Raw genomic sequence first — 14,786 nt, 5'->3', positions numbered from 1 at the left:
GGAACAGGCTGCCAAGAGATGTTGCGGGGGCTCCATCCCTGGAGGGGTTCAAGTGCAGGTTGGATGGGGCTCTGAGCAGCCTGTTCTAGTGGAAGGTGTCCCTGCCAATGCAGAGGAGTTGGAACTCGATGATCTTTAAGGTCCCTTCCAACTAAAATAAATAAATAAATAAATAAATAAATAAATAAATAAATGAAATCTGTGATTCCTTAACAAAGTATGCCAAAATTGTGATAAACCCAGTAAGAAAGAATTCAGGAAGTTCTAGGCAGATTTACTGGGGGGAAAAGGAACAGGGAGGTCTACTGCACTTGCAGGTGACCCAGTGGAGTATATGCTTCATCCATGTGACTGAGCAGAAGCTGCATCACTATATAATCTCCATGTCACCACCACAGGTAATTCATTCTCACATACAGCATATATCAACATGATATTCCTCCTGTTTAGCACAGTCTTTACTCTTGAAGCTGCACCCTGGTTTGCACACAGCCTTCTGCTTCTTGCTGTGCTCAGCTCCCTCAGCCCTGTACCACTCAACCTAATTATCCTCCCAGTCCTATCACTCCTGCAAACAGGCCTTATCATTTTTCCTGAGCTTGCCAGTCTTCCTTACCTTTCTCTTCCTCTGCCCCTCAGACTGCAAAGCACATTCCTTTTCAAACATCTTACTTATGCAGTTAATCACAGTAGTGAAAAGACAGTGGTGATAGATTATAGTTTTGAATAAACTTGTGGCTAAAAGAAAGAGCACAGCTGAGGGGAGAGAGTTCAGTGTTAAAATGTACAGTGGGGAAGCACTAGTCACATCAGCCTATTCTGATATTTGGGAAAGTGCCTCTAGGTGACAGTTAAATTGTTAACACACTTCATCATTAAACAAGGCAATAATAAATATGTATTTTTCATTTCACATTTGCTAATAAAGTCAAAGCCATTCTAGAACTGAGTATTCCCAGGATCTTACTTCCCTCATCTACATTCTAGTCCAATCCCTGAAGCTTCTCTCTTAACTCATCTGCATTTTTCCCCACTATTCTCTCTTTCCACTAATTCCATTAGTTTTGGCCACCAACTCAAAAACGCTAAAGGCTACTGGAGAACAGTGGAGTTTTTCTGTCATCTTATTGGCAAGGGCTGCTGTTAAAAGGTTAGCCTGAAAATAAAAGGAGAAATAAAATGAGGAAAAACATTGACTGAAACTCCTAAAATGCACCTGTGGTTTTAGAGAACTGTATTTTTGTGAGTGGTTTTTCTTCTTTCCTCAAATCAATCCTTCTCAGATGCAGGCATTAACTCCTAATAGGAGATGGTAAGCAGGAAGGAAGCAAAGGAGTGGGGCAAGAGAATTTTTACAGACATGCAGATGACAAACATGAGGAAAGGATGGAAAAGAAAGAGTGAAGAAACCACCACACTGGTCTTGTCTTGTCTCTTGCTGAACAACTATGTCGATTGACTTTGCAAATTCTTGAGCAGTTTCCTGGGCAGCTCCTCATTGTTCGTTTGCATGCAAGCCCTTCTGCTGTGGTCTTGGCTCCCACATTTGGCATACCTCCTCTGTAGGGTGAACCTTATTCCCAGACATACTTCCCCCACCACAGTCATTAGAGTGGACTATGAAATATTCACAGCCACATGCTTGGTCAAAGCAAAAAATAATTCCCTAAAATTTTTCACAAATGTCAATATATATGGCATAGCAATGGCATGATGCCCTGGGGAGAAGGGGCAGACAGCAGATATCGACCAGTCCTACATATAAAAACTATACTGGCCCAAACTCCAGATTTTACAGCTCAAGTTTCACTGTAATCAAGGAGATCATCCCCAGCACTTGCTGAAACAAACAACCAAGACATCTCAAACTACATTGTGGTGTCACTCAAAACATGCAAATCCTAGACTAACCTGGATCATCAGATTTAATTTTGGGGGGTCTGAAAATACCTACAAATCTCTGGAAACATCAGAACCTCACCAAAAACTGCATGTATAAATATTTTCATATACTGTATATTTCTCTGGCCCTGCAAATTTCAAGAACTGTGGCTAACCCAAGAGCTCTTTTATGAAAGGTGAAGCTATTTTTATGCAATTCTCAATCATATATTAATTCTGACATCTGAAAATATCACTCTGTATTAGATACATTTGGATCTTCATTTGGAACCATTTATAGAATTAATAACTTTTTATTTTGGGGAAAAACAATACCAATTCTCTGCAGCATGTATTTGCCTCAATATGCAGCAGAAGTCAGCAAGAGGTTCCCCAGGAAAACAGGTATGGATGTGATGTAAGTCTGCCACAATGTTAAGGTCAAAAAGTTACCACCAGGGACCAGCTGCACCCCAAGATCTTAGCAAATCCTTGCTTTTCTCGTTCTTTGATCTAGTGAATAGCACTAAATTCAAAACTGGTACAAAAAAAAACCCACCAAAAAACCAAAAACAAAACCTCTTCTGCCACCAGTCTTTGAAAACACTGCTGCTGGAGACCACACACAGGAGTCCAGAGTGTTAAAAATAAATTTGAAACTTATGTGAATATGACAATCAATAATTAAAAACCCTAATAATTTCACTTTTATAATAGGATAGCAAGAAAGAAAAAAATCAGAACTGATTTCTGGCAGTATGCAGTGTTAGCATTCTAGCTTCATTTTCCATGCACATAGATCTACAAAAATAGAAACAACAACCATTGAAACAGTTTTTAAAAAATAAACTTGCTTTCACTAGAGATAATAACACTTCTCCCCACCCTGAAAAAACATCCTTTTATTTGTCAAGTCAGGAAAAAAGGTCATGACAGTTTTCATACAATTTGGACAATTTTTAGCCAGCCCTAGCAACCATGACAAACGACAGCTGAGACACTTAAAGCCAATGTAGGAGGGAGAGCTCTGCACTGGGAGGGATTCACACTTTACTGTGTTTAGTTTCTGTATTCTGTATTTCTATTTTATATGTATAGAAAATAATTTATACACATAAATGTCTAAATGTATGCCTGTTTTCAGGTGAGTTGTACCTCTGCATCTCCTGCCTGCTGTTCCAGTTCTTACTTATTAATTTCAGTCTATCTGAGTTAATTTTTGAAAAAGGCCCAACTATAGTTTTCTGATAAGAAAAAAAGAAGTTTGTTAAAAATATTACACTCATTCTGCCTTTCTCCACTTGATTTCCTTTTCTGGATGTGCTGGTTTTGGCTGGGATAGAGTTAATTTTCTTCATAGTAGCTGGCATGGGGCTATGTTTTGTATTTGTGCTGGAAACAGCACTGATAACACAGGGATGTTTTAGTTGTTGCTGAGCAGTGCTTACACAGCACCAAGGCCTCTTCTGCTTCCTCACCTTGCCCTACCAGTGAGTAGGCTGAGGGTGCACAGAAGCTAGGAGGGGACACAGCCAGGACAGCTGACCCCAACTGACCAAAGGGATATCCCACCCCATATGACATCATGCTCTGCAGTAAAACTGGGAGTAGGTTGGCAGGGGGCCGCTACTCAGATACCAGGTGAGCATTGGTCAGTTGGTGGTGAGCAATTGTCTTCATTTGCATCAGTGGTCTCTCTTGGGTTTTATTTTCCTCTCTGTTACCATCTCCCTTTTCCTTACAATTATTTATTGTTGTTGTTGTTGTCATTTATTAAACCATTTCTATCTCAACCCACAAGTTTTCTCACTTTTACACTTCCAATTCTTTCCCCCATTCCACTGGTTCTCTATTTATTTTACATGAAAGAAAAAGAAAGGATGTGAAGGCATGAAAGGGGAAGGAGCAGGTCTGCCTGCCTCCAGCCTCCTACTGGAAATTCTTTTCAGCCCCTTCCTATGCAAAGCTTGGATCTCATAGCTAATGGTGCAACACCCAGACTTATCACTACTTATCTCCTGAGTTTTCTCAAGTCCCTGATGGATTACTGGTAGCATCCAACTTAAATCAGTTACAAAATCACTAATTTTCAAACAGTTATCCGTGTAAAGCTGAATATCAAAAATTGCTCAGCTTTTAATCAGGATGGCTTACCATTAGACAGAGTAAATAATCTATTTCCTGAATATAAAAAATTGTGAATCTGTAATTAGACCAGAAATCCAGTGATGAAAAATATATTAGGGTCAAAATATCTTGCCTGGTTTTGTTTCTTGGCTTGTATAATCCAGAGTTGTTGAGTTATTTGTGCTTCAGCTCTAGGAACAGCATCTCAGAGTACTCCTGGCCACACTTACCATGAACAAATATATAAGTAAATGGATAGATAAGATGCATAGTTACTGTGTGTTATTTCGTCATCATGGTCAGTTCTAACACCATTTTCCATCCCCAGGTAATCTGCCTTTCACCTAAAACACACTCTGAATAGGACAATCATGTTGATGCTGTGTGGCTAAGTCCACACCAGTGAACAAAACGAGGTTCAAGATGACTTGAGCTGCCTTTCCATGCGCAGTGCTTACAGCCAAATGGAAGCTGGGCAGCAACTACCCGTAAGAGCCAGTTACTAAGGAACTCAACCATACCCCAAACATTTGAACACATTTCCTAGTGCAAAATCCAGCCTTTTCTGATGCAACATACTCAGTAGCAGAAGACAGAAGTATCAGAAGTATTGCATGCCACGTGCATAGACGGAGGAGAACCTTTCTAGCAAAACAGATATTCAGGGCTGTAATATGTCCCCATGGTGGCTACACACTGCTTAGTTCTCTTTTGGATTGCTGGATTAGCTGCTCCCTGCCACAATTGTAGAAAACCTTCATCAAAGATGGCTAGATCCACTCTATCCCAGCATTAACGAAGCACAACAGCAGAATAAGCCAGCACAACATTTATAGAGGTTTTGACCTACATTTCCAAACTGAGTTCTGAGTTCTTGCAGGTTCAGAGTCAGCTGGCAGAAACCTCAGAACAGATATTCTCTAAAAATTAGTATTTCCCCAGTATCTCAAATTAGACACCCAATGAATAAATAAATCTGCAGCACTAATATTCAACTTCCTATTTTCACTAGTAGCAGCTTTTGCAGGGATAATTTAATTCTCCTGTTTCATCTAGCATTGAGGCTTGTAAACTCCTTTGAGGATCCCTACCAGGAATTCATCAACATGAAGGATATATACTGGGAAGATCATAATCCAGTCAATCAAGGGGAGAAATTCAAAAGCTTTGCCACTAAAGGAATCAAACATAAAAGCCTCCCCGGGGGGGAAGAGGTTTATGTACCATGCCTGGCCTATGTTAAGAAAATTAAAACTCCTTTCACAACATAAAAGAGCCAAAGTGTCAAGTCACTAAAACCAGTTTCCAGTACAGATGCCCTTTTCCAGACTGGTTTATGAGGGAAATACAGATTTATAATACATTTAAAGAAACACAACTGACAAAAACATAACAAAGGGATATATACAAGGAAGACAGCACAGAACATAAATTAAACAAAGACAATTTAAACGCAATTTAGCAGCCATCCATGTTGCTATAACTGGAGATACTTCTGTTTATACACATGGCAAACTTACCTTTTTCAGAGGAAATGTTTGCAGAGCAGATATCTCTAAGGAAGCTGGCCTAACATAAGAGTTGAGAATTGCTCTTATTATTTTCCAGTTTCTATTCACATGGATGGGTAGCAATTAAAGGGGAAAAGTGAGGAATGCATAGGAGAAAGGGAACCAAGACCACTGCTGGGTATGTGTGTCAATGAATGGAAAATGTACTTGGGTTTGCTGCTTTTTAGTTCTGTTGGAACAGCCAGTTCTTCTCTTCCCTCCCCTTTGTCTCATTCAGTAATTTTGTTTTGAAAGCCTGCATATTTAAGGTGAAGCACATTTTATGTAAATTGTTCAGAGCAGGGTGGAAAGACACCAATTTTCTGAAGAAGGTTGTCAATGTATTGGACAGAAAAGAACAGGATATAAACCCATTGTTACAGAGTGCATGTCAAAAAAACGTGTCATCTTCCTTGCATGCAAAAAGGGTGATCTACTAGTTCCTTTCCAAAGCTGTCACCCTCCTTTTAAACTGTGTCACATAGAGGAGTCAATAGAAATGAAATAAAAAATTTAGCTGAACAGAAAAAAAGGGGCTCTTTAAATTTGAGGAAGTAAGATCATCTCCATATCAGCCGTGGTTTGGGAAATGAGCTACATAACTGGGTAAACATTTTGTTGCCTCAAGAAGAGCCATAAAGAATCTGGTGGAGATTTTTCAAAGCTGCCTCAGGGGCTGGATGTCTAATCCCCATTAAAATTAACAGAAACTGGCTCCTCAAACCCAGTCAATGGCTTTGAAGAATCAACTCCGTGGGGATAATTCATAGAATCAAAGGGTAGGGATGAGTTGTGTGGTTAACTGCCTCACATGGGAGTTGTTTGTATCTTTGAATAAAAAGGAAGTTGGAGGGAGAAGACAACAGCAACAACAATAATACAGACTGAGGAGAATACTACTACTACTACTACTAAGAAGAAGAAGAACAGAGACTGATCTAAATACCCTGACAGATTTTTCCCAATGTGCTTTAAAGACTTTCAACACTGTGGAAAGTTTTATAATGGTAACTGGAATTCTCTGACTGAGCTCAAGATTCAGATCTTTTCTGGCATGATGATACAATTGAGCAAATAATTGGCTGGAACACAGTTATTTATTTTTAAGTGTGCCAATTTTCTCATTTTATTCTCTTACAGCTTTTAGATATCCAGTAAAAAAAAGGGAAAAAAAAAAATTGAACTAAAATGTCATTAATGTAAGTGGTGAGAATTTTCAACAATACAAATGACAGCCCTCTTAAGGTTGAATTTTTTGGAACACTACTAATCATGAACACCTTGAAATAACTTCCATCAACTAGACTTAAAAAGTATTTTTAATTTAAGACTGGTCCTTTCCTTAAATTACTACAAATGTTTATGAACTGCTGTGCTTATAAGTATTGGCAATATCCAACAAAACTTAGAGGCAACAACTTAAAAATTGATAAAAGGAATTGCTAAAACTCATAGACATGGGAGATAATTGAGGAAAAGCTTAATTGGATACACTGAAATACTAAATGATTACATGAATAAAAATATGCACAGTTCAACAGTTTATCATTAGGAATTTGTCATAATTTATTTAGGTGGGATTCTCAAAAAATACATTGTGAATGGGCAATGCAGTCTGCTTTCCTGGTCTTATCTAAGATAAAAACTTCTTTTGTATTTGTCTGAAACAGAGATACTTTTAACCTCTTCATGACAGTGGTCCTTGATTCCATTTCGTAGACTGGGAAGCTAAGGCTCAGGGAGATAATGTAGCTGCCCAAGGTCTGCAGGAGAGACAAGAACTGGCTCTTGCTCCCCACCTGTCAGGAACTCTCCCTCAGTCCACCTGCAGCAATGTTTGGCAACATGGAGAACTATGTGCCTTATCTGAAGAAAGCTGCTTCCCTGATGCAGGCAGCTCTTAGTCCCACTGCCTTTGTTATAATTTCACAACCACATGTTCTTATTTCTTTTACAGAAAAGCACATCTTCCCTAGAAAGACTCCCACAAGAAAAGATGAAATGGATTGTTTTGAGAATCAATGCGACTGGTTATGTACAAAGTATTTTACCTTTAGCCTCTTTCAATACTTGGAGGCAGTGTTTGTTGCAGTGCAGAAAAAAACATGCAAGTTGAAATGAGAGCTTTGACAGTCTTAGATTTCCTTTTCAATTAAACAGCTCCTGCCTCCTCTGACAACTCTTGCTTGGTAGGAGCTTTACACCCAGCTTTTCTCTGGGTTAAGGGTTTTATTTCTACAGAGTAAAATGAGAATGAATCCCTACTTAGCTGCCAAATTGGGGTAAATGTCACCACAAAAAACATGAATAATGTTCAACATTACCAGAAGTAAATTAAGTCTAACTAAACAAGCCATGGCAAACAGAGTAAACTCACACTGTAAGGTGGACTTTCACACAGAAGGCAGCTATAAACTGAGTGTGGCCTGCAAATCAATCAGCCCCCTACCTCTACCTAATGAGACCCTTTTCTTTATTGCATTTTTATAGACTTATAAAACCAGCATAGGATGGATTATATGGGCCGTCTGTCTACCTTGTCCATCTGTCGCTATGCTATGGGTGTTCACCCCCACAGACCAGGACAGTGCTCGGCAGGGTTTGGAACTTTAGGAAATACAGAGGTGATTGAGAGACTTTTAAAAAATTAACAAAACAACAACAGATGTAAAACCTCCTCCCAACTAAAACACTGAATTCCAACAATACCAGTTTGTAAAAAGGACTGTAAAATCAAAATGAGTCAACAGGAAAACTCTACAAATGCTGCATAACACTTCAACAGCTTTTGTGTGATTACGCATGTGAATGTCAGCTCTAATTCACATTGAAAACACAGACAATTTCTCAGAATTCTAAATGCAACATAATTACATTAATAAAACAAGTTATGTCTGTTTGGGTAGAACTATTCAAAGTTCTAGGATAATGACTTCATTTAACATGCATTACACAAAAGACATTTTTGGAGCTCTTCCCATAGAATCAAAGCTTTCCTGTTCACGTAACTCATTTTTGTGATTCTTTATTTTGTCAGTGTTGCTGTAAACAATGTACTGCCCATGGCAGGGAGGGGAGAGGAAAGACTGTTTAAGGAAAAATAGTCATCCCTCGACAGAATTTTGTAGTTACATTTACCAGCTGCATAAGTGTTCTGATAAACTGCCAAAAAGGGTCACTATAAAGCAACACTCCTTTAAAGTTTTAATCCCTATTAAAGGAAATTATCTGGACTCTCTCCAGAAGCATTTTTGGGGGGAGAAAGGGGCAAAAGCTTCCGCAGATCAAATGTTGTTGATTATAAATTCATTACCAACATAGCTGCTAACTTCAGTAAATTAACAAGGAACTCTTATTACATCCAATCAAGCTCTTGTTAAAGATAACAAGTTCTTTTCATTCCTCGTATTTGTGTAACAGTCACTTTTCTGGAACTCATCAAAGCTTGTTGCGAATCCATGCCAAAGTACTATTCTCTCTTTTAACAGCTTTAAAAAAATTAATGAAACCTTATGATCACAGTGAAAATGCACTGATTATGTTAAACTATTCCAAGCTAAAAGATTTGGAATTATAAAGAGATCTGCCCCAGTATCAGCAAAGAGACTGATATTCCACAACAGAAAAGTCCTAAAATGATGAATTTTTCACACTTGTTTTTTATTATTTTGTTTATACATAAAAAGGCTTTGCTAAACAGCCTCTTTATGAAATCTGAGAGTGTAATGAAGATCCATTATGGTTTCACTTTAGATCAGGCTTTCACTCAAATATTAATTGCTAAAAAGCTACTTTACATAATCAGTTTAACCATATGATTATGTTAAGAATTCTTTCTTTATCAAATAATCAAAACTAGGAGGGAAGAATGTTTTGCTTTGAAGTTTCTCACGAATAATACATTTTACAGCAACAAAGGATTTTATTTAAAAAAAAAATACTTCAAAAACAAGTATCTTGGTGACAGGCTATTGCACTGAGATCCCTTTCTTACATGCCATGATCCAAATACATATTTTTCATCCATTTCATTTGTCTGCTGTCCAAGTTTCTAGTGATGAAAGAAACCTTTCTGGAAAATATTTAGGAAAGTTCTACTGCCCACTGAAATCAATGTCAAGACTGGATTAGTCTAATACAAAATGTTTTCTTATAAAACTTAAAACTACCCCTGCATTAAAGTATGATCAAAGCATACACAATTAATCAGATTCAGCACATAATAAAAGGCAGTGCAAAATCATTTCTGTCAGTCCCACCCCTCTAGTAGCACTATATGAAAATAAAACCTAATGGATAATATGTGACTTTTTAGGTAGGTCTACTAATATACAGTAAGATAGTTTCACAGTTTTAATTTCTTTGGCTTTTGTTGGGTTTTTTGTTTGTTTGTGGCTTGTTTTCATTTTTGTTTGTTGTTGTTTTTTTAACAATCAGTAGCTTACTGATTATTAATGAGATTGCTTAAAGTCCTTAGTTCTAACAAGCTATTTAAGTAGGAGCTTTTACAGAAAGTGCAGGTTTTTTTGTTTATTTCTTTTCTATGTCTATTGGCCAGATGGAAATACCCCTGCACAGAGAAGCTGAACATGAAGATGGTAATTTCTTCTTGTCCCAGTAGGACACAAGTTGTATCTGGACAGCCTTCCATTTTCTGCTGTCCTGGCATAGAAATGTTTGAAAATCTTCTGTAGAGGCACAGTTCAAAAGTCAAGAGGTGAAGCTGAGAGAGCAGCCACCTGCAGTCTTTTTATATCTGCATAATGTCAAATAAATTCAACTTAAAATGTTCTTGGATAGCTCTAGCATCCTGTAATTACCATGTAACACATCCTTCCTCCCCATAGCAGTGGGCTCTGCTTAGATAAAAATGATCATCATTAATAAGACTAACGTTATGTACTGTGCTGATAGAAAGCCTACGGAGCAGCCCTGTGCTTTAAGCACAAGCACTGGTTTGCCTTCAGAGATTTAGGGCTGAATGCTGCCACTGATTTTCTGTGGAGCCTCAAGCAAGTCACTTCATCTTTGTGACATCTCTGAGAAGGAAAGAGCTCTGAGGTTCTCCTGCTGCTTTGGGGCTGGTTCAGCCCTCACTCTCAGCCTGTGTCTCCTAGCTGTCTCAGAAGATGAACAGAGCAGCTTCTTCCTTGGAGTCACACTGCTAGCAGTAGTTACTGCATTGGTCATGCTGTGTTTAATCTTTGGTCAAGGCCTGTTCCTCTGCAGAGTCTGTTAGTGCCCACTCCTGGTTAAACCAAGCTGTATATTTGGACAATGCCAAGTGTTCTGATAGTTCACTCTTGTACATGAGGAGAGAAAAGCCCTGGATAAAATGTGAGGCTTAAGGGGTGAAAAGAAGTGTCTCACACACACACCAGGGTCTCATGTGTTTCCTTGGACATGAAAATCCTAGCTACAGTTGAACTGAACTACTTTGTAGTGGCATTTCTGGAACATGAAGGGTTCCTTTCAGAACCACTACATGACATGCTACCCTGTTACCACAGCATCAGTTCTCTCCTACAACTTAGAGGTTCTCTGAGGAACACAGCAAGGCAATATTATCACTCAACAAGTGGTGTTCTTCCTACCCAAGGATACATGGTCACAATGAGATCTAGGAAGGAGGAAAAAGAAAAAACCAGACAGCTAACCTAAGAAAAGAGAAAGAAGCTGAGAAAAAGTTGTCTAGAAATGTTGAGGGACAGACCATGCTGCAAGAGGAATCATAAAGAAGAGAACTGGACTGTGTTCACAAAAACCTCTTTTAAAAGACCATAATTATAAATTTGCCCTGTGTCCAAAGTCACCACAAATTAGCTATGATTCTTGTTTAACCTGTGTGTAAACAAATCTGCTGTCATTTAAGTTTGATGATACGTGATCTATAATGCCAAGAAAATTCAGTCAGCTATCCATTTAGAAGCAGACTCTTGTTCTAGAAGAAGTCAAGACTGATAGGTGTGCTCCTTGGTTCATTCTTTAAAGAAGGAAAAATGTCAGGAAAGCAACACTGTCACAGTTAGTATGTAAAAAAGATATTGAAGATTTCTCTCACAGCAGCAGGCAGAAACACTATGCAACATTTCAAACAAAATACAACATAAAGATTTGTTTTCTGTTTGAAAAACTTAACATGTAACAGCATATAAACTGAAAATATTAAATAGTTACATAATAAGATGGGTAACAACACCCATACATGCATTTCCTCCTTTGAACCACAGATTTATTGGCTGATGCTGGATCTGTAAGTACTCTAAACATTGTACAAGTCAGAAACACCACCATACGTATTTTACCATGTGTTCAAATGACTGAAATTTGAACATCTAAAGCTGAAAAATGTCCTTACTAGTTATGGAAAAAAGTTTCCTTCTGGTACCAACAGCAACTACATATAATTAAATACAAGCTACAGCTCCTGTGTTGCTTTTTTTCTGTTTTCTTTGTTTGCTTTGTTTCTGTACTTGCCTTTCATCCCATTAAATTCATTGGCCAAATTAGTCACTGTTATCTGTTTTAAGAATCATTTCATAATTAACCAAATGGAAAAAATAATCAGATTGTCTCCAATTCCCTAAAACCCAAATCTTATGCACTCACTCCAACATCTGCAGATGGTAAGCGTAGCATGTCTCTTCATTAATATCAATAATGATACTAGTTAATACCTACATACAATAATCTTTTGATCTATACTGAAACTATTTGTACAGTTTAATTCTGCAGTCATTGCTCAGGCAAAACTAACTCTTGAATCAAAGAGAGCTTAGCTCGATTAAAGGCTACAAGGAAAGAGCTCTTATTTTGCTCTTGGCATGAAGTGTACTGGGAGAATCCCATAAGAACAAGCACTGGGGATATATGCCTTTGTATGCAGCAGCTGCAAGAAGGTGTCTCAGCTCTGTGAGTCAGACTTGTTTCGGTAAAGCAACTACTGGTGGCAATAAATGAAGAGATTTTTTTTTGTGGAGCCAACAAAAACAGGTTTTAGTAGGAGCTGGTTACATTCTGCTACAGTTTGACTGTCTCTCACCATTTCATTTTCAGAAGGGATATAATTAGTAGTAATAAAGTGTGAGAGATATTAAGGCTTGTCAGTCTCAAGCTTTTAAAAATTTAATCAACTTCTTCCCTAAAGAACAAGCCAAATCAAAATACCCTTTTAATCAACCTTGGCCTTTTTAAATAGACATTGGGCTTCTTCTAATAGATTTTAAGTCCTTGAGGGTTTTGTTTCTGAACTTTTCTTAAAACAAGGGGCTCAAGTACTTATTTTGAAAACTAAGATTCCTGTAGAATCAAAGTATTCTGGCAGCTGAGCCTTTTGGAAAAAAATACTAACTCATTAAAAAATTATTAGCACTCACCATTCTATTTCTGTATGTCCTACAGATTTAGAATTGCCTTCCATGTCAGTTGAAGGCCAGAGACAAGAAAATCTGTTTTCTGAAATATGGACTTCTTTTTATAATGCTTATCATTCAGTGGTGTGTATTTCATACTTCTGCAGGTTTAATTTCATGTTTACAAATGGTCCTGACTACAGGACCATATTAATCCAGCTTTGTCCAGGTTATTTTCATAATGGATAAGAATAAGAAGGTGATTGATGTTGGGTTAGCTGGTTTAGGTACTTAATTCCCTCCATAAATGTTCTTTTAAAGAATGCTGTTGCAGCCATTCCAGACAAGAGAGATACAAGAAAATGTGGTTTTCTGTGACAAAAGAGTGGTGATCACATTAAGTCATAGAAGGGTGAGCACACTGTAATTCATCAGATGATGGTTATTCCCAGAACGTGCAATTAAAATGCAGCTGTTCATTAGGAAAATAATACACTATTCTTCCATAAGTAAGGTGTGTCATGAGCAAATAAAGGGGTCGGTTTTGGTCCAGAGCTAGTCTGTGAATAAATTCTGGATGGGAGATTCATATACAATTTTATAATATGCAATAAGAAGGCAAGACTTAAAGCAAGAGCAACAATAAGCTGTTGTAAGTTGAAAATGTGACTTGGAAAAAGTCTTAAAAATTACTTCCAATAGTCAAGAAAAAAAACTATCAAGACTTACACTGTATTTAGCTAGTTAAAGCATCTTGTCTCCAAAACAAATACCAACCCAAGAAGATACATGGTCTCAAAACCAATAGTGTATTCAATATTAAAAAATTGACACAGAAGATATATAAGGGACAAATTCTCCCTTTCACACAAATCTTTGTTATTGCTGTAGCAGGTCACAAGTCTTCCAAACTGCCAGTTACACTTACTCCTCATTTAAGATCAGTTTTAATGCAATGTGAAAAAGACCTTTCTGTGAATAGAGTGACTACATGGTGTAGGTGCTGATCTGGTTGTTACCTAAAATAAGAAAAGGAAACTCCTTGCTGCTGTGCTTCTTATTTATCTCCTTATTTATCACTGCCTCACATTCCTCTAAGGGATTTGATCCAGGGGAGAAGCAGCTCCATGTTCTCAGTCTGATACCAGCAAACTCTCAAAGGCTGCTGTACAATCAAAATTTCACAAAACATGGTCATGCAGGATTCCCTATCCATGGGAGGAAAATTGCTGTTCCCCAAGGATCTGTGGATTTATACACAGTAAGTCCTTTCCAGTCTGGGATCCTTCACTCAGGTGGCAGGTGTGATTTTGGGGGTTCTCCTCAAAAACTGTTTTTCCTCTGTAATTCAAATGTGCATTGCTAAAAGGTTGCTGGTTTGAAGTTGCATTCTACTTAGAGAAAAGGAGGATTATTTTATCTTTTTTTACTTTCACAAGAAACAATGGCTGGAAATGTAGCTACTGAACAGAGTAAGATTCATAACATGAGGACAATTAAACAAGCTATGTTTGAGTTACCACAATAAAATGGTACACAACCTTGGCCACGGAGAGATAAAGCCTTGTGATTGAGTTTGCTCAATAACTTGGAGAAAGGCCTTGTCCAAAGATTATACCAATGAATTAAAGCAACATGATCCCTCCAATGTGGTTTTAATTGCACAAGCACTAATGGAATAAAGGTAATTCTTACCTCTAAGGAATAATCTACCTTTATTCCAGTAACTTCATCTAAGGTATGACTAAGCATTATTGCATAATTTTAATAAAAAATAGCAAGTCAGACTAATCCATCCATCCATCTAAAAAATTACTTGCATTCTTGCTTTAAATTCATTCTCTGACAAATATCAATATATAGAACAAGCATTTAA

The sequence above is a fragment of the Chaetura pelagica genome, unplaced genomic scaffold (assembly GCF_000747805.2).
Source record: "Chaetura pelagica isolate M959 unplaced genomic scaffold, ChaPel_1.0 scaffold344, whole genome shotgun sequence".
Taxonomy (NCBI): Eukaryota; Metazoa; Chordata; class Aves; order Apodiformes; family Apodidae; genus Chaetura; species Chaetura pelagica.
This window is presented reverse-complemented; position numbering follows the sequence as displayed.